Source organism: Halichoerus grypus, chromosome 10 (genome assembly GCF_964656455.1).
Source record: "Halichoerus grypus chromosome 10, mHalGry1.hap1.1, whole genome shotgun sequence".
Classification (NCBI taxonomy): Eukaryota; Metazoa; Chordata; class Mammalia; order Carnivora; family Phocidae; genus Halichoerus; species Halichoerus grypus.
In genome coordinates, this window is record NC_135721.1 from 104331123 (window position 1) to 104352050 (window position 20928).

At 37.7% G+C, this 20928-nt stretch overlaps 1 protein-coding gene and 1 pseudogene across 1 annotated transcript in view; one reads left to right on the forward strand and one right to left on the reverse strand.

The window, feature by feature from the left end:
- Nucleotides 1-20928, forward strand: part of PAK5 (p21 (RAC1) activated kinase 5) — a 288487-nt gene that overhangs the window by 92143 nt on the left and 175416 nt on the right. The window lies entirely within an intron of this gene.
- On the reverse strand, nt 10149-11277 carry LOC118520073 (DNA repair nuclease/redox regulator APEX1 pseudogene; annotated as a pseudogene).

Consider the following 20928-nt stretch of genomic DNA (forward strand, 5'->3'; position numbering starts at 1 on the left):
CTGTTCAAGGGTTGGTTATAATTACATAAGGTACATCATATCCGTTCTTTTTTCATTTAAATACAGTTAATCTTTCCTCTGTGGTGATGTTCTTAACATAAATATATCACATCATTTCACATATTTGTTCATTAGGGGCTTGTTCCTTGTACAATCCAAAGGCAAAGAAATATACTTGCTTTTTATATTCTTAACTGTATTTCAGATTTAACCTGATTTCTTAGGAACATTATATATTTCTTTTGAATTCCATCAAATACATAGGGACAGATTACTTTTTTTTTTTTAGGTAGGTTCCATGCCCAGAGTTGGAGCCCAATGTGGTACTCAGTGCAATGCTTGAACTCACGACCCTGAGATCAAGACCTGAGCTGAGGTCAAGAGTCCATCCCTTAACTGACTGAGCCACCCAGGTGCCCCAGGAAGAGATTAATTTTTCTTTATCTGCATCATTTACTATATGGACATTAACATAACATGTTAATTGGACTAAACTGGGAATCATGCCAGGGTTTGAGCTTTGAGTAATTCCACATGATCTTGTAACTTACCTCTGGCACAAAATATAGCAATATTTAAAATAATTTGCAAAGCAGTCTGTTATTGTTGGGTTTCTGACTGATGGGAATGTTTTGTATCTGTACTGACAATACAGTAGCTGTTAACTTTATAAGGTTATCGAGCTTATGTATATGGCTAGTACAGCTGAGGAACTAAATACTCCTTTTTTTTTTTTTAAAGATTTTATTTATTTATTTGCCAGAGAGAGAGAGAGAGAGCAAGAGAGCACAGCAGGGGGAGGGGCAGGCAGAGGGAGAGGTAGAAGCAGGCTCCCCGCTGACCCTGGGACCCTGACCTGAGCCGAAGGCAGACACTTAACCGACTGAACCACCCAGGTGCCCCAAAGCTCTCTTTTTTTTAAAGGAGTATTTAAAATACTCCCTCTGCTTCTCCCTCTGCCTCTGCTTCTCCCTCTGCCTCTGCCCCTGCCCCCAACCCCCGCTCATACGCGCACTCTCTCTCTCTCAAATAAAATCTTTAAAAAAAAACAAAAAAACAGCTTTATTGAGGTATAACTGACATGCAAATAAATGCCCCTACTTAAAGCTCTCAATTTGATATGTGTTGACATATGTATGTAACCATGAAACCATCAACATAATCAAGGTAGTGAACATTTCCATCACCCCAAAAGTTTTCTTGTGGCTTTTTTCAGTCTCATTTCCCTTCCTATCTACCCGCACCTCTGTCCCCAGGCAACCACAAATCTTATTGCTGTCACCATGTATTAGATTTTATTTCCTAGAGATTTATATAAATGGAATCATGTGGTGTGCACACATTTTTGGTCTGGCCCCTTTCATCGTTATTCTGAGATTCATCCATGTTGTAGCATGTATCAAGAGTTTATTCCATTTTATTGTTAGACAGTAGTTTAGAGTATGTATATACCACAGGTGGTTTATACATTCACCTACTGATGGACATTTAGGTTGTTTCTAGGTTGTGTTGGTAGTGGTCGGGGTGAGGGGGAGTGTTTAGTTGTTTTTGTTTTGTTTTTGTTTTTGTTTTTTTGGTTGTTACCAATAAAGCTGCTAGGAACATACATGGACCAGCCTTTGTATGGACATATGCTTTGACTTCTCTTGAGTAAATACCTAAACATGAAATGGCTGGAACATAATAGTGGACACATGTTTATCATTTCAAGAAATTGCCAAATGTTTTCCAAAGTGTTTACAACATTTTACATACACTGAGGGATGTGTGAGACTCCCAGTTTTTCCACATCCTTACCAAGACTTGGTATGGTTAATCTTTTTAATTATAGCAATTCTAGCGGGAATGTAGTGGTACCACATGGTGTTTTTATATTTTCCTAATGACTAATGCTATGGAACATACTTTCATGTGACTGCTTATCAGTATACAGTATATTCATGAAGTCTGCTCAAGTCTTTTGCCTATTTTTTAATTGGATTGATTGGTTTTTTAAGATTATTATTGTGTTTGAGGGTTCTTTATATATTCTCAATACAAGCCTTTTATCAGATTTATGATTTTAAAATAGGTTTCTCAGTCTTTGGCTTGTCTTTTCATTCTCTTAACAGTGTCCTTTGAAGAATAAAAGTACTTAATTTTGATGAAATTTAATTTTTCAAAATTCTTTTATGACTCATGCCTTTAGTGTTCTAAGAAATCTCTGCTTACCCATGACCACTAAGATTATCACCTGTGTTTCCTTCTATAAGTTTTCTAGTTTTAGGTTTTATTTAGGTCTATGTTCCATTCTGAGTTATCTTTTTATATGGTAATAAGTGTGACTGAAGTTCATGTTTTTGCAAATGGATATGTAACTGTTGCAATCACATTTGTTGAAAATGCTTTCTCTACTGCATTGCCTTTCCATCTTTGCTGAAAATCGGTAGTCCATATATCTGTGGTTCTATTTCTGGACTCTGTTCTGTCCATTGATCTGTTTGTCTTCAACACTGCATTACATTGATTACTTACTCCTCTGTTGTTTTTCAGCCTTATTTCAGCTATCCTAAGTTTGAACTTCAATATGAATTTTAGAATCAATTTGTCATTTTCTATTAAAAAGAAAGCCTCCTGGGATTCTGATTGTCATTTTATAGTGCAAATTGGGGAGAACTGATTGCTTAAAATATTAGGATTTGAGACTTAAGAGCAAGATATATTTCTCCATTTGTTTAGGTCTTTAATTTTTCTCAGTAATCTTCTATAGCTTACAACGTAGTTTATCACATTTATCCTTAAGTATCTCATAGTTTTTAATGCTATTTTAAATGGCATTTAAAAATTTTGTTTTCTACTATTTGTTGCTAGTATATTAGAAATACAATATATTTTAATATATTGGTCTGGTATTCTTCAATTTTGATAAATTAATGTATATTTTATAGCTTTTCTGTAGATTCCAGCAGACCATTTTTATGAATAAAGATGGTTTACTTCTTACTTCTCAATATTGCTGTCTTTTATTTTGTTTTCTTGCCTTGTTACCTTAACTAGACTCTCCAGAACAATGTTAAATAGATGTGGTAAGAGTAGACGTTCTCATCTTTCCATCACCTTAGGGAAAAAAAACAGTCCTCTTACTATTAAATATGATATTAGTTCTATGTTTTTCATAAATGCACTTTATCAAGTTAGGTAATTCCCTTGTATTTCAAGTTTGCTGAGATTTTTTTTATCAGGAATGGATGTTGGATTTTGTTAATGATTTTTATACATCTATCGAGAATAGAATCTTTTGGCTTGTTAATATGTGAATTACAGGGGTGCCTTGGTAGTTCAGTCCGACTCTTGGTTTCAGCTCAGGTCATGATCTCATGGATTGTGGGATTGAGCCTCCCCCTCCAGGGGCTCCTCTCTCAGTGGGGAGTCTGCTTGAAAGATTCTCTCCCTCTGCCCCTCCTCCCACTCGTGCACTCTCTCTCTCTCTGAAAATAAATCTTTGAAAAAAAATATGAATTGCATTAATTTTTCTTTTTTTTTAAATATTTTTTTTAGTGTATTTATTTGACAGAGAGAGACACAGCGAGAAAGGAAACATAAGCAGGGGGAGTGGGAGAAGGAGGAGCAGGGAGCCTGATGCGGAGATAGATCCCAGGACTCTGGGATCATGACCTGAGCCAAAGGCAGACGCTTAATGACTGAGACACCCAGGCACCCCTACATTAATTTTTCAAATGTAAACCAACCTTGCTTTTCTGAAATAAATCCTATATGGTCATGATGTATTATCTATTTTATATAGTGTTAGATTCATCTGCTAAAATTTTTATTAGAATTTATCTCTTTTTCCTGATCAGTCTTGCTATCAGTTTTATCAATCTTCTTAAGTACCAGATTTATATTTCATCGATTTTTTTCCATTGTTTTTATGCTTTTTATATATTGGCTTCTACAGTAATTTTTATTATTTACTTTTTTCTATTTTGGGTTTTCTTCTATTTTGGGTTTAATTGTTATTCTTTACCTACTTTGTTAAGGTGGAAAAGCTGAGGTCATCAATTTGAACTTTCTTATGTATATTTTTTAAGACTTTATTTATTTATTTGACATAGAGAGCAGCAGAGGGAGAGGGTGAAGCAGACTCCCCGCTGAGCAGAGAACCCAATGCAGGGCTCCATCCTAGGACCTGAGCCAAAGGCAGCTGCTTAACCAACTGAGCCATCCAGGTGCCCCTTATGTTCTTTTGTAATTTAGTGCTATATAACGTCCCTTAGGTACTATTATAGTGGTATCCCACAAGTTTTTATATACCACAATTACATATATATATATATAACTTTATAATTTTATTTACTTCTGAATACTTTCTCATTTCTCTTCTGATTTCTTCTTTGACTTGTGGTTTATTTCGAATTGTATTATTTAGTCTCCAAATACTTGGGAATTTTCCATAGATTTTTCTGTTGTTATTTTCTAATTCCATTATAGTCAGCATACTTGGTATGAATCTTTTTTGTATGAGTCATACTTTGTACTGAATCCTTTTAAACTAATTGAAGCTAATTTTATGGCCCAGAATATAGTATATCTTGATAAGTGTTCTATGGTTTTGTCAAGAATGTTTATTCTGCTGTTGTTGGTTGAAGTGTTCTATAAATGTTAATTAGGTCAAATTGGTTGTTAGTGTTGTTCAAGTCTTCTGTAGCCTTACTGAGATACCTTTATGAAGTTAGCATTGAGTATCTAACAATAATTATAGATTTGTGTATTTCTCCTTGCAGTTCTATCAACTTCTGCTTCATGTATTTTGAAACTGTTTTTAGATGTATAAACATTCAGTATTGTTAAGTCTTGATGAATTTTCCCTTTTATTGTTACAATATGACCAATTTTAATCTTGGTAATATTCTTTGCTCTGAAATCTACTTTCTGTGATATTAATACAGCACTCTAGCTTTCTTTTGATTAGTTTTAGCATATCTGTTTCTATCCTTTACATTTGTCGATCTATAAAATGTGTTTTTTGTGGGCAGCATATAGTTGGATCTTTCTTTTTTATCCAATCTGACATCTCTGCCTTTTAATACAATATATAGACTATTTACATTTAATGTGGTTATTGATATGGTTAAGTGTAAGTCTGATGTCTCCTGCTATTTCTTTTCTTTGTCCCATGTTGTCCCAGGGATTTTTTTTTGGGGGGGAAGGGGGTTTCTCAGAATATCTTTATTTCACTTTTAATTGTGTAACATATTTTATTTTTAGATAGAGATTCTAGATTGACATTTTTTCTTTCAGTACTTTAAAGATTTTATTCCACTGTTATCTTGTTCACATAGTTTCTGATGAGAAATATGTCATCCTTATCTTAGTTTTTCTGTACATAAATGTCTTTTTTTTCCACTGGCTTCTGCTAAGAGTTTCTCTTTATCACTGTGTTTGAGCAATATAAGTGTGATGTGTCTTGGTGTGGTTTTCTTCACATTTTTTTGTGTTTGGGTTTTACTGAAGTTTTTGAATCTGTGATGTATAGTTTTTCCCTATCCCTCCCCTCTCCTTCCCTTGCGTTCTCTCATTTCTGGTATTTCCTGCTGAAAACTCCAGCTGCTTTGGTCTGTCTGGTTTCACAGCTCAGGGAGTCTGCTGGTCCTCTCTTGAATTCCCCCTCTCAACTCCCCAGCCTGGAAACTTACTCTTGGTTTTCTGATGTGTAAAAACTCAAAGTGTGTAGAACCAATTGGTAGGGTTGTTTTGAAGAATGAGATTGTATCTATAAAGCACAGAGGTAACAGGTACCCAATAAATATCAATTCTTTTTCTTTTATATAGTATTATATATTGCATATACTTGTCTCAAGAATAATTTTGAGGAATGGCAGTTCACTCACCACTCCCAAGGCAGCCCACAGGGAAGCCTGTTTCTCCTATTCATTCTTCCTTGGCTCTTGGATCCTATAGCATCTTCTCTCACCAGCTTGCTTGCCCCACTATGGTTACCTCTATTCTTTCTTCATTCCTCAAAACACTTCTAACCCTAGGGGGAGTATGGCTAGCAGACTTTACTAAAGATTAACAGAAATTATAGCAGACAATGAGAGAGAACTTTAAATTTAAAGTTAGTTTTTAATATTTTAGACACATCAGACATTCTCAGCCACAGAGGAATTCTCAGGGACTGTGTGCTTGCATTATTGGCCTCAACTTTGTTAGACCTTGTCTTGGGGTTTCTGCTTTCTATGTATGTTTCTGTGTGTTTGTGTGTGTGTGCATGCATTCCTGTCTTATGTCTCTCTCCCTTTTCTTTCTCTTTGTATCTCTCTCTGTTTTTCTCTTATTGTCCCTCCTGTCTCCCACCCTCATTCTCTATTAGTCTTTATGTCTCTGTTTGTCTCCCTACTTCTCCCCTATTCTCTCTGATTTATCCAGTTGCCTACTCACTTCTTCCAAATTCCTTTTACTCTTCCATGGAGGACAAACTAGCTCTCTGCCTTATCCCATCAACACTGTAGGCCTTCTTTTGTATATACACATAGTCAGGATAGTGCTTTTGCTCAACAAAGATCCAAAAACTTCTCCAGGTTTCCATCCTCTCTAATACAAAAAAGATGTCATATTGCAAAGTTTTGAGATCAACTTCATAGGCAGGATGCCCACAGTTGTGTTAAAGGGAGGCTCTCCCCTATTATAACACAAAGTCTAATAGAAGCTTCCTAAATGACTTTACCTTGGTAATTGACTAAAAAATTGTTACAACCAGTGTGGGGTCTCTTTAGCACAGTGGTATTCTTCTGAGCAGAAGGTCAGTGTTGGTGAAATGGGTGGGGGAAACTTCCTGAGTTCTTGCTAGTCTTTCAAACAGGTTGTTGTGTCAGAAACTAAGATAGGCAATGTTGTGTTCTCTATCTCAACATCCATGTCCATTACCTTTGTAGCATTGATCCCAGTATGTAATTATGTATTTATCTGTTGACTTGATTGCAGACTATCTTCTCTACTAAAATATTACTTCTGTGAGGCCAAAAGATCATGTCTGCTTCATCTACAATTCACTGTCTGGTCCTAAACACAATGTCTGCCCTTTTAAGCCCTTGACAGATGTTTATTGTTGAATCTAGAGATTTGTCTGAGAAAGTAGATTCTTTCAGGCACAAAATAAAGCCCACTGAAATATGACCAAAAGGTTACGTTTATCAGCCAGTACCAATGTTGTTAGTAAGAGAGAGAAGATGGTGTCTTTTCCTAATAATTCTGTTTTAAGGTTGTAAATAAGTAGACTGGTAGTCGTTGTTTCTATGAAGCACCATCTTTTCTTAAGAGACCACTACAAAGCTTTGAGCTAACTGGAAGAAAGTGTGTTTAGACTGAGGTCTTACTGTATGGGTGTTGGGGGGATGGTTGGGGGGGATGGAGTGGGAGAAAAAGGACAAAAGACATTGACAGATCAACCCCAGATCAGAGTGCCCCTGGATTCTGTTCAACCTTTGATTAGACAGCTGTGTAGGAGAAGGGAAGTGTGTGGGTACGTATGTGCCAAGTGGGATTATCAGATCTGTTGAGAAAATCAGATCTACAAGAGAGCCCACATGAGTTTATTATATCACAAAGACCTGGCAGTAATAATTATACTAGTATAAGCATGGAGGAATATAGATTAAAATGTCAGCAGTGTGTTAGGGGCTGGGATTCTGAGTGATTTTTTTTCTCTTTTGTGCTTTTATATGTTTTTCCAATTTTTCTACAGTGAACACATGAATAGTAGGTAAAGAAAGTTTTATTAAATGTATAACGTTTGCCATTTATATTGGATGCCAATTATTTCACAATATCATGGAATGCAAATTAAAATCTACCCTGAGAAGTATACAGTGTTATGACTTATCAGGTAATTTGATAGCCTTGAGGCTTGCACTGTTTCATTGATGTTAGAGTACTTAAGCTGTTTAAAAATAAATACCTTTAAAAAAATAATAAATAAATACCTTTACTTAAAAAACTTCTAGAAAGGCTTTTCAGTTTCTACAGAGCAGTTATTTTTGCCTGGAGGTTTTATGGCTTTTTGACATGCAACCAGACCTCTAAACCTTATATTTGACCTACTGGATGTATATATTATTTTAATTAACTAATCTGACTCTGGAAAAAAATATTTTGATGTCTATTTTTAGTGTAGATAAATTCTGATCTAAAGACTAATAATTGGATTGGAGGCTGTGATTATAAGATGGTGCTATTAGTTTTGACATTGTATATTCACTTCAGGCTCCCTATATTATGTTTTATTATCCATGTTGCAGAATATAAATAAGCGTGTTTCATTATTTGCTTGGGATGTTTCACTAAAGTTGAATGGGTTTTATTTTGGCATACTTTAATGACCCAATCATTTCTCTATCTGCAAAGAATCTGCTTTAAAATTGGTGTATTTAAAAACTAAAATAAAGGGCGCCTGGGTGGCTCAGATGGTTAAGTGTCTGCCTTCGGCACAGGTCATGATCCCAGGGTCCTGGGATCGAGTCCCGCATTGGGCTCCCTGCTCATTGGGAGCCTGCTTCTCCCTCTGCCTCTCTCTCTCTCTCTCTGTCTCTACTGAATAGATAAATAAAATCTCTAAAAAAAATAAAAAAATAAAATAAAAATCCAGTTAGTTGGTGTCAACTTTTGTATTGCTAGTATAATTTCTACCAACTTTTTCTTGGAAAATTCATTTACCCATTGTATTTGAAATCTCATTCTTCTCTAGTTACTGTCACTGCTTAGATTTTTAAATGATTAAAATAAGTCACATATCAAAACAAGTCACTCTAGACTTGCAATGCCCACTATGGGAGCCACTAACCCCAGTGACTACTGAGAACTTGAAATGTGGCTACTCCAAATTGAAATGTGCAATAACCATAAAATACACACTGGATTTCAAAGACTGATTATGAAAAAAATAATTGAAAATATTTATTAATACATGTTGAAATTATATTTTGACTATATTTAAATAAAATGCATTATTAAAATTAATTTCACCTGTTTCTTTTTACCTTTTTAATGCAGCTGTTAGGAAATTTAAAGTTACATTTGTGACGTACATTTGTAGATCACATTATATTTCTATTGGACAGTGCTATTTTAGAGCCTGCTTCTTTACCAAGAAGACAGGCTCTACCAAAATCTGTTGGTAAAATGAATGCCATAGAACTTGGCAAAATGGTATCCAAGTTCTCTGGCATTATGTTAGAGTCCCCTGGAGCTGTTTGAATTGCTTCTTGCTGTATGTTGCAGCACAGGAATTTTCCCTTTTCTGACTTTTAAGATATGTTTTCAGGAAACTTTTCCTATCAATCATTGACATACATGAATCTCATTTTACATTGGATGAGGCTGAGTTCCTGTACACCACATAAAGGTTAGCACAGAAAACTAGCTGACAAGAATAGGAATTCAGCAATCAAAAACTCAGTGGAATAGACTGTCACTTGCTTGGGCTAACAGTGGTTGTTGGTATCTGCAATTTAATGTGGATGTACATGTATATTCATTCCAAAGGACTCAGCATACCGTGTCGGAACACATCCATGGCATACTTTTTTCACATTTTAAGAGCTTTTATGTTTATATTTTAAGAGCTTTATGGAGCCTAAAGCACTCTTGAGCATGCCCATGTTTTTACTTTTTTTGTTCTTTTTGTCATGCAAAATGAAATGATAAATACCTAAATTCAAAACATGGGCTTGATATTCTTGTGTTTCTCATGTAGCTGAGGTTATATTAAAAAGTAGAGGTTTCCATAAGAGAAGTGTGTCTGTTAATTTTTTTCTGAAAACATAGCAGAATACTAGTTATAAATTGAAGCATCTTTTTTGTGTTAATTTTATTGATAGAAACTGCCATTTAGTTTTAAAATAGTAAGTATAAAAGGATAAAATTAAATTGTACTACTTTTCATTAGTGATATAATTAATTGCTCTTGTGTATTTTATTTTATTTATTGTTTTTGGAACTATGGCTCTTTATTTTCATGTGGACAGTTCAAAGGAAGTCATCAGTAGCTTTTATTTAATGTAAAAAGAAAAAAAATTTGGGGGTTTAAAGAAAAGCATCAGTAGGAGCCTGGTTGAAGGATTCGTATTTTTAGAAGGGAAATACAGTGCAGTTATCTCTAGACAGCCGTTTTTAAAGAAGTTTGGGGAGGTTAAGTTTTAAAGCTAGCTTGGGGGGCTTATTTCCCAGGTTTAAAGTAATTTGGGGGTGGTGTCACAGTGCTAAGTATAGGGTGATAGGACAGTGGCCACTGCCCAGGGCCTTGGAACGGATCTTGCTGTCACACAATGCAGGTAACAGAGAGTGAGACAACAAAAAGTAATCAAGGCGCCAACCGACATTTTTGGATCGAGCATTCATCATGTAGGTCCAAAAGGTATAGGCATAGGCCGTGTTGGGGTAGAGGTGCTGGAAGCTGTCAGCCAGGGGCGCGGCCGGTAGTAATTCCCAAAGCCTTGACGCTCTTGTGGAGTGAAGCCAGCGTTCTTTTGTTTCCCTTGGGGTTGCAAAGGTCGATTTCTTCATGAGCCACATGGAAGTCCCCACACAGCACAAGGGGCTTGCAGGAAGCCAAACCCTTCAGGAACTAGCGAAAGTCTTCATCCCAGCGCTGCCGGTACTCCAAGCGTACCAGACCTCGGCCTGCATTAGGTACATAGGCTGTCACTAGCACAAACGCGTCAGATTCAGCCACAGTCACTCGGCCTTCCTGATCATGTTCCTCCTCACCAATGCCACAGGAGACTTGGAGGGGGCACTGGCCGGAGAGCAGGCCCACGCCACTGTACCCTTCCTTGTCTGAAGGAGCTGACCAGTACTGATGGGACAGTCCAGGTAACTCTTGAAGTTCAGCTGGTAGTTTGTTCTCTGAACATTTGGTCTCTTGGAGGCAGAGGCTATCTGGGGCTTCTTCCTTTACTCAATCTAAACCTTTCTTCTTAATCCAGGCCTGAAGCCCATCCACATTCCAGGAGCAGATCTTGAGGGTGGCCGATTAACCATTGGGCGAGGTTTTCTGATCTGGGGGGTCCTCATATAGGACTGGCCCCTCTCCTGCCTCTTTTTCGTTTTTCTTTGTTCCCACCTTACTCTTCATGGCTTCTGGCTCAGTCTTGGGTTCTTCCCCATCTTCTGCCACAGCTCCCTTTTTCCCACGCTTCGGCATCACTGTAACGAACGCCCTCCTGAACCCGTACCACATCGCCCACCGAAGCAGTATTTTTACCGCGTTGCCTGCTCGGGTCTCAGCCTGGCTCCTCCTTACCCGAGCACAAAGAATTGTGCACGCTGTGCCCCACGTGGGTAACTGGAGTCGCTCTTGTATATTTTAATTGATAGATTGTCACTTCTTGTATATTTTAAAAGATTTTTTTTTTCTTTAAAGATTATTTGTTTGAGAGAGAGTGCATGAGTGTGTGTGGGGGAGGGGCAGATGGAGAAGAAAAAGCAGATTCCCTGCCAAGCAGGGAACCCAATGTGGGGCTCTATCTCAGGACCCCACAATCATGACCTGAGCCAAAGGTAGGCACTTAGCTGACTGAGCCACCCCGATGCCCCTATTTATTTATTTTAGAAAGAGAGAGCAAGCAAGAGAGACAGAACATGAGCAATGGGAAGGGAGACAATCTCCAGCAGACTCTGCACTGAGCATGGAGCCTGACATAGGGCTGGATCCCAGGACCTGATATCATGACCTGAGTTGGACAGTTAAACTGACTGAGCCACCCAGGTGTCCCACTTCTTGTATATATATTTTTTATTTTTAAAGATTTTATTTATTTGACAGAGAGAGACAAGCGAGAGAGGGAACACAAGCAGGGGGTAGTGGGAGAGGGAGACGCAGGCTTCCTGCTGAGCAGGGAACCCGATGTGGGGCTTGATCCCAGGATCCTGAGACATGACCTGAGCCAAAGGCAGACGCTTACCAGCTGAGCCACCTAGGTGCCCCTTCTTGTATATTTTAAATAATCACTATGTTAACAATTATTTTAAGTCTGCTATGATTTATGCATAGCTAATTATTTTACATGTACATTTTTACGACTATTAGGACAATGTGGTTAGCATTTGAAATTTGGAATTCTTTTGATATATAGTCCTATGTATATATGTTAAAGGGAATGGTGGCGTGGATTTTCACATTTTTTTTTTTTTGTAGTAATATTTGAAGGTAGATTTATACTGCTCTTTTCCAAGAGAAGTGTTTTCTCTCTAAAGGGATTTCACTGAACTTCAGTAGCACTTGACAACATAGGGAGGCTGGCATGAATTTAGTAAGTTTTAAATGCTCTTAAAACAGTATCATTTCTGTTATTTCTTTTGTTTCCTATGGGTATTTTCACTGTCATCCTGAGCCACAGGCTGCCAGCTCAGGTGATTTGGGTATGGTATGAGTTTTATGAAGCAAAATATATAATTATCCTCAAATATGCTCCCTTAAAAAAATCCACTAAATTAAGTGAGCCTCAGAGTACAAAGTGAGACCAAAAGATTCTCTTTCTTCCTCTTTTTCAAAAATGTGGCTATAGAGTAGAAGTCACACATGCAAGTGCCATGAGGGGAGGTAGGTAACATAAATGGATGACACATGGTGCATGGGGATTATAGAAAAGTAGACATCTCATGCCCTTTATGTATCAGTTAGGAATTCTATTTGGTGGCAAGAAAGAAAGACTGAAAATAAAAGTGGCTTAGTCAAGGTGGCTTTTCTCTCTTATAAAAGTACTGGGGCACCTGGCTGGTTCAGTCCGTAGAGCATGTAACTCTTGATCTTGGCATCGTTGAGTTCAAGCCCCGCATTGGGGGTAGAGTTTACTTTAAAAAAATGACCTAAGGCAAAAAGTCTCAGGTCACAGTGGTAACTTCATGGTTATCAGAGATGTAGGTTTTATATCAGGCCACTACCACCAGATAGCAGACTATCCTAAACTCAGTGTCATAAAACAAGAGTGTACTCTTGCTTATAAGTCTACAGATTAACTGGGAGAATTTTCTAGTCTTGGTTTCACCTGTATCTGCAGTCAACATTGGGTTCAGTAAGTAGCTCTGTTCATCTTGACTTGGTATTCTCCTATATTTGGGGGCCTGGTTTTAGAATGTCCTCAACTAGGACAAATGGGTCCCACCCTACATGATCTCTCACTATTCTCTAGCACAGGATATTTCACATATCAGTGGAAGGTTTCTAAGAGAGAGTAGAACCACTCAGGGCCTGTTGAGGTCTAGGTTCAGAACTGATTCTCTGACACTTCTGCCACATTCTCTTGATCAAATCAGGTCATAAGGCCAGCCCAGGTTAAATGGGTTGGGAAACAGGTTCTACTTCTTGATGGGAGATATTGCAAAGGGTTTGAATACCAGGATGCTTGAAAAATTAGGCCATAATAAATCTACCAGAAACTTTTATCTTTGAGCTCTACCTGAAGTGGAGATGGATCCATGACTGCTCTTTTCACCTCATGGTCTAGTACAGCTACTGAACTTTGAGCCATCACATTGATTTTCCAGGCAAGAGGCAGTAGAAAGAAGGGCAAATAGGGCCCTTCAGGCCCTATTCTAATGAGTGTTCCTTAAAGTCTCACTGGAGCACTTGTGCTTATACGTCATTGCCCAGCCCCGGCTATCATAGAGATTAGGAAATACAGTCTTTTTTTTTTTTTTTTTTTTTTTTTTGAAATCTCATGCCATTTTCCTAGGCTAAGTGTATTTTATTTTATTTTATTTTATTTTTTAAAAATTTTTTAATGTTATGTTAATCACCATACATTACATCATTAGTTTTTGATGTAGTGTTCCATGATTCATTGTTTGTGCATAACACCCAGTGCTCCATGCAGAACATGCCCTCTTTAATACCCATCACCAGGCTAACCCATCCCCCCACGCTCCTCCCCGCCAGAACCCTTAGTTTGTTTTTCAGAGTCCATCGTCTCTCATGATTCATCTCCCCCTCCAATTCCCCCCCTTCATTCTTCCCTTCCTGCTATCTTCTTCTTTTTTTTTCTTAACATATATTGCATTATTTGTTTCAGAGGTACAGATCTGTGATTCAACAGTCTTGCACAATTCACAGCACTCACCATAGCACATACCCTCCCCAGTGTCTATCACCCAGCCAACCCATCCCTCCCACTCCACCCCCCACTCCAGCAACCCTCAGTTTGTTTCCTGAGATTAAGAATTCCTCATATCAGTGAGGTCATATGATACATGTTTTTCTCTGATTGACTTATTTCACTCAGCATAACACCCTCCAGTTCTATCCATGTCATTGCAAATGGCAAAATCTCATTCCTTTTGATGGCTGCATAATATTCCATTGTATATATATACCACATCTTCTTTATCCATTCATCTGTCGATGGACATCTTGGCTCTTTCCACAGTTTGGCTATTGTGGACATTGCTGCTATAAACATCAGGGTGCACGTACCCCTTCAGATCCCTACATTTGAGGAAATACAGTCTTTAACTGATACCTTGTGCCAAACAAAATTAGGGTTCTGATGTTATGGGAGCCAATAGTGAGTCAATAACCAGCAGTATCTGACACATTAACCATAGGTCCCAACTTTCATTTTACTTTGTTGGACAATGTTATGAAATGTCTTGGCTTTAAAAAACAAACAAACAAAAAACTCAGATTTTTTGGTGAGATTTCCTGAATTTTGTATGTTAGCACTTAATTTGAATATTTTTAAATTCTTTTAAACTTTTAGATCTACAGAGAGGTTGCAAGGATAATACAGAGAGTTTCCATATACTTTTCATCCCTAATGTTAACATTTTACATAACTGTTTACAATTACCAAAAATAGGAATTTAAAAATGTTATAAAGCTATCAGCCCGGAGTTAGCAAGCTTTTTCTGTAAAGGGCCAGACAGTAATTATTTTAGGTATCTGCCACTACTACTTAACTCTGCCACTATAGCAGAAAAAACAGACTACGTGAACATATGAGAGTATCTGTGTTCCAATAAAACTTTATTTACAAAAGCAGGTGGCAGACCAGATTTGGCTCATGGCCTGTAATTTGCCAACTTCTGCTATAAACTAAGCCTACAAACCTTATTTGATTTCATCAATTTTCCCATTAATATCCTTTTTCTGTTCGATCCAAGATCCCAAATTATATTTAGTTGTCGTCTTTTGTCTCCTCCAAGCTAAGACAGTTGTTCATTCCTTCCTTTGATGAACTTGACACTTGAAGTATCCTAGTCAGTTATTTTGTAGTATGTCTCTCAATTTGGATTTCTCTGATGGCTTCTCATGATTAGATTGAGGTATGCACAAATGCAGGTGTGTGTATATGCATGGGTTGGTATACATGCATACATTTCCTAGCTCTGTCCATGGAGAGAGCCTAAAGTCAATGACTCCTCAGGAACAAAGAGCATACCTAGCACCCAGATCTTGATTTCTTAACACTATTTTCCAATAAAAGGAACCAGGACTCTTTGCAAAAGTAATTGATTCCATGCCTGGGGCAGGGAAAATATAAGAACTTCCCAGAATATTTGTGTTGTCAAAAAGTAAGGTAACACTCTCAAAAGAACAAGAGCACGTCAACAGGATACATGGACCAACCTGACGGCGTTCCAATTAGACAAAAGTGGGATAATTTAAGCAACCAAATATATAATGAGAGTTTTGGTTTGTACCCCATAGAAAAAAATATATATCCCTAAGTACATGCAGATATAAATAGTTGAATACATATACATGGAGTGAAGAGACAGTTAGTTCTCCTTTAGGGAAGAATTACAGTTAAATAAATGGAATTAAATGAATTCCAATGAAAGAAGAAAGAACATTACCATAAGGCAAATACCATAGTAATTGTTGTTGCAGACACAATCCACTGATGGATGCTAAAGTTAATGGGCTGAAGTTTGGGGAGAACAGGATATTTGCCTAGTCACCAAGTATCTATCCCCTCAAGGTATTTACTAACTACAGAGGGGGACAAATAGTAACCTTTTACCACATGGCAGAGACCACCTTAACCAAATGATCAAAAAATCCTTATGCTTATTTTTTTCCTTTCAGCCATATAATCAAAGATCTACTCATATTTTTCTCTGCTTAAAAAAAATTCCTGGGGCGCCTGGGTGGCTCAGTCATTAAGCATCTGCCTTCAGCTCAGGTCATGATCCCAGGACCCTGGGATCGAGCCCCACATGGGGCTCCCTGCTCGGCAGGAAGCCTGCTTCTCCCTCCCCTGCTCCCCCTGCTTGTGTTCCCGCTCTTGCTTGTCTCTCTCTGTCAAATAAATAAATAAAATCTTAAAAGAAAAAAAAGTTCCTATACTCCACTTTGTCATGCATTTGATTAATTTTCGTTTCACTTAGAATCAGTTACCCTTGGGGTGCCTGGGTGGCTCAGTCGTTAAGCGTCTGCCTTCGGCTCAGGTCATGATCCAGGGTCCTGGGATCGAGCCCCGCATCGGGCTCTCTGCTCCGCAGGAAGCCTGCTTCTCCCTCTCTCACTCCCCCGCTTGTGTTCCTTCTCTCGCTGTGTCTCTCTCTGTCAAATAAATAAATAAAATCTTTAAAAAAAAAAAAAAAAAAAGAATCAGTTACCCTTATCAGGATTTCAATTTATTGACACACACCCCTCAGCTGAAGATGAATTCCAGAAGTGAAATTGCTGCATGTAGCCATCACAAAGACAAAGTTACCAAAGCTACTGCATGCATGTATTTATTTATTTATTTATTTATTTATTTATTTATTTATTTATTTATTTATTATGTTAATCACCGTACATCATTAGTTTTTGATGTAGTGTTCCATGATTCATTGTTTGTGAAAGCTACTGCTTTTTAACTGTGACATTTCTAATTGAATTGAACTGTTAGTCATGCTTTGTATATACGTTTTTGTTAACTTTTTAAATTTAAACTTTGAGCAATCATATTAAGGAAAAGTAGCCGATGGCCCAGCAAACAAGATCCATAAATCTAAAGATCCATGAGTTTAGAAGGAGTGCCAGTGGATACTAAATTAAGTAGGAATGTGAATACTTAGAATGAAATAATCCATAACAAATTACAAAGCTAAAAAGCTAACAATGGAAACATCACAAAATCAGAAAAGCAGTGTATTTCCATTAGTAGACTTCCCACTCTACCTCTGTGATACCTTGACTCATATACATTTTGCCTGAAAATGCTTTGATTATCTCTTTACCTTTAAATATAAAAATTATTTTGAGGGGCGCCTCGGTGGCTCAGTCAGTTAAGCATCTGCCTTCGGTTTAGGTCTTGATCCCAGGGTCCTGGGATTGAGCCCTGCATTGGGCTCCCTGCTTAGTGGGGAGTCTGCTTGTCCTCTCCCTCTGCCCACCCCTCATGCTTTCTCTCTCTCAAATAAATAAATAAAATCTTTAAAAAATAAATACATATAAAAATTATTTTAAGGGGTGCCTGAGTGGCTCAGTCGGTTAAGTGTCTGCCTTCTGCTCAGGTCATGATCCCAGGGTCCTGGGATGGAGTCCCACATCAGGCTCCCTGCTCGGTGGGGAGTCTGCTTCTCCCTCTGCCCTTTCCCCTGCTTGTGCTCTCTCTCTCTCTAAAAAAAAAAGAAAAAAAATTTTGAATATCTTTTTATAGTGTAAATAGAAACATAATGCAGCCCTTCTGTTAAGAAGTCTGAGATTTATTTTATATAAATACACTTTAGAAAAATTTATTTTGGCTTTACAGCTTATCAGTAATGACATGTAAACTTTTTAATTATCAAATTTTGGAAAATCTTTATCACATATTTTGAATACAGGAGGCCTAAGATTCCAGTGCATTTGAAGTTTGCTTGTGCAATGACTAATCTTAAATACTCTTTGATGAATTGCATCACCACTTACTCATCAATGTCTTCCTTGTTGTGACTGTGATGGGTTTTAAGTTCTCTTCATAATCTTCATTTGTGTCAAATCAGGAAGAATTTCAATATTTTCCAGTATTCATATGATTTGCTCCTCTTCATTAATTGAATTATCAAACAAGAACCAATCTGTTACTTTTCTTCACAATTTTCCTTCTAATAAATGCTTTCGGAGTGGTCTGAAAATTTTTTGGTACCAGAGGCTTCTTCTATGTCAGAATGATTTTTGTTGACTTATCATTTTAATTGTTTGTCTCATATTCTCTTAATTTTTTTCTTCTTTTTGTTTTTAATTTTTTAATTTTACTTTTTTTAATTAACATAATGTATTATTTGTTTCAGAGGTACAGGTCTATGATTCATCAGTCTTATACACAATTCATATTGCTCACCATAGTACATACCCTCCCCAATGTCCATCACCTCATCCATCCCATCCCTCCCATCCCCCTCCACTCCAGCAACCCTCAGTTTGTTTCCTGAGATTAAGAGTCTCTTATGGTTTGCCTCCCTCTCTGGTTTCGTCTTTTTTCATTTTTCCCTCCCTTCCCCTATGATCCTCTGTCTTGTTTCTCAAATTCCTCATGTCAGTGAGATCATATGATACTTGTCTTTCTCTGATTGACTTATTTCACTTAGCATAATACCCTCTAGTTCCATCCAGATCATTGCAAATGAGAAGATTTCCTTTTTTTTGATGGCTGCATAATATTCCATTGTGTGTGTGTGTGTGTGTGTGTGTGTGTGTGTGTGTGTGTATATATACACACACATATATACCACTTCTTCTTTATCCATTCATCTGTTGATGGACATCTAGGCTCTTTCCATAGTTTGGCTATTGTGGACATTGTTGCTATAAACATTGGGGTGCATGTGCCCCTCTGGATCACTACATTTGTATCTTTGGGGTAAATATCTCGTAGTGCAATTGCTGGGTTGTAGGGTAGCTCTATTTTCAACTTTTTGAAGAACCTCCATACTATTTTCCAGAGTGGCTGCACCAGCTTGCATTCCCACCAACAGTGTAGGAGGGTTCCCTTTTCTCTGCATCCCTGCCAACATCTGTCGTTTCCTGACTTGTTAATTTTAGCCATTCTGACTGGTGTGAGGTGGTATCTCATTGAGGTTTGATTTGTGCTTGCATTCCTACCAACAGCGTAGGAGGGTTCCCCTTTCTCCGCATCCCCACCAACATCTGTCATTTCCTGACTTGTTAATTTTAGCCATTGTGACTGGTGTGAGGTGGTATCTCATTGAGGTTTTGATTTGGATTTCCCTGAAGCCGAGTGATGTGGAGCACTTTTTCATGTGTCTGTTGGCCATTTGGATGTCGTCTTTGCAGAAATGTCTGTTCATGTCTTCTGCCCATTTCTTGATTGGATTATTTGTTCTTTAGGTGTTGAGTTTGATAAGTTCTTTATAGATTTTGAATACTAGCCCTTTATCTGATATGTCATTTGCAAATATCTTCTCCCATTCTGTCGGTCATCTTTCGGTTTTGTTGACTGTTTCCTTTGCTGTGCAAAAGCTTTTTATCTTGATGAAGTCCCAGTAGTTCATTTTTGCCCTTGCTTCCCTTGCCTTCGGCAATGTTTCTAGAAAGAAGTTCCAAAAGACTCCACCGCAAAACTGCTAGACTCATACAGGAATTCAGTAAAGTGGCAGGATATAAATCAATGCACAGAAATCAGTTGCATTTCTATATACCAACAACAAGACAGAAGAAAGAGAAATTAAGGAGTCGATCCCATTTACCATTGCACCCAAAACCATAAGATAACTAGGAATAAATCTAACCAAAGAGGCAAAGAGTCTGTACTCAGAAAACTATAGAATACTGATGAAAGAAATTGAAGAAGACACAAAGAAATGGAAAAACATTCCATGCTCATGGATTGGAAGAACAAATATTGTGAAAATGTCTATGCTACCTAGAGCAATGTACACATTTAATGCAATCCCTATCAAAATACCATCCACTTTTTTCAAAGAAATGGAACAAATAATCCTAAAATTTGTATGGAACCAGAAAAGACTCTGAATAACCAGAGGAATGTTGAAAAAGAAAAGCAAAGCTGGTGGCATCACAATTCTGGACTTTAAGCTCTATTACAAAGCTGTAATCATCAAGACAGTATGGTACTGGTACAAAAACAGACACATAGATCAATGGAACGGAATAGAGAGCCCAGAAATGGACCCTCAACTCTATGGTCAACTAATCTTCAACAAAGCAGGAAAGAATGTCCAATGGAAAAAAGACAGTCTCTTCAACAAATGGTATTGGGAATATTGGACAGCCACATGCAGAAGAATGAACCTGAACCATTTCCTTATACCACACACAAAAATAGACTCAAAATGGATGAAAGACCTAAATGTGAGACAGGAATCCATCAAAATCCTAGAGGAGAACACACGCAGCAACCTCTTCAATCTCAAAATTTTTTTCTTAGTTTTTCCTCCATTCTTTAATAGATATAAAGATGACATAAAAATGTACCTTTCTTGGGGCGCCTGGGTGGCTTAGTCGGTGAAGTGCTGCCTTCGGCTCAGGTCATGATCCCAGGGTCCTGGGATTGAGCCCCACATTGGGCTCCCTGCTCGGTGGAGAGCCTGCTTCTCCCTCTCCCTCTGTCTGCTGCTCTGCCTACTTGTGCTCTATCTCTGTTAAATAAATAAATAAAAATTTAAAAAAAAATTTTTAAAAATGTACCTTTCTTACATGATCAAAGCACGGAGTTTTAATGTCTCACTTGTTTTCACAAAACCTTCAAAACAACTTACTAGATTGCAGTTAGATGGTATGTTCAAACCTTATCAACTTTGTAAACAAAGATGTTGTGAATCTTTGAAAATACATTTTAGCCTAGGAAGTGTTGTTCCCATGTCGCAGAGCTTAAGAAGCTTTAGAAAAGGCAGACTTCTTCCACGCACATACATCCACAGCTGCAGGGAACACTCACACTGCAATGTGCTCCCCAGGCCTGCATCTCTGTGCTGTGATGCTGGGTCAGTCAGTACCTG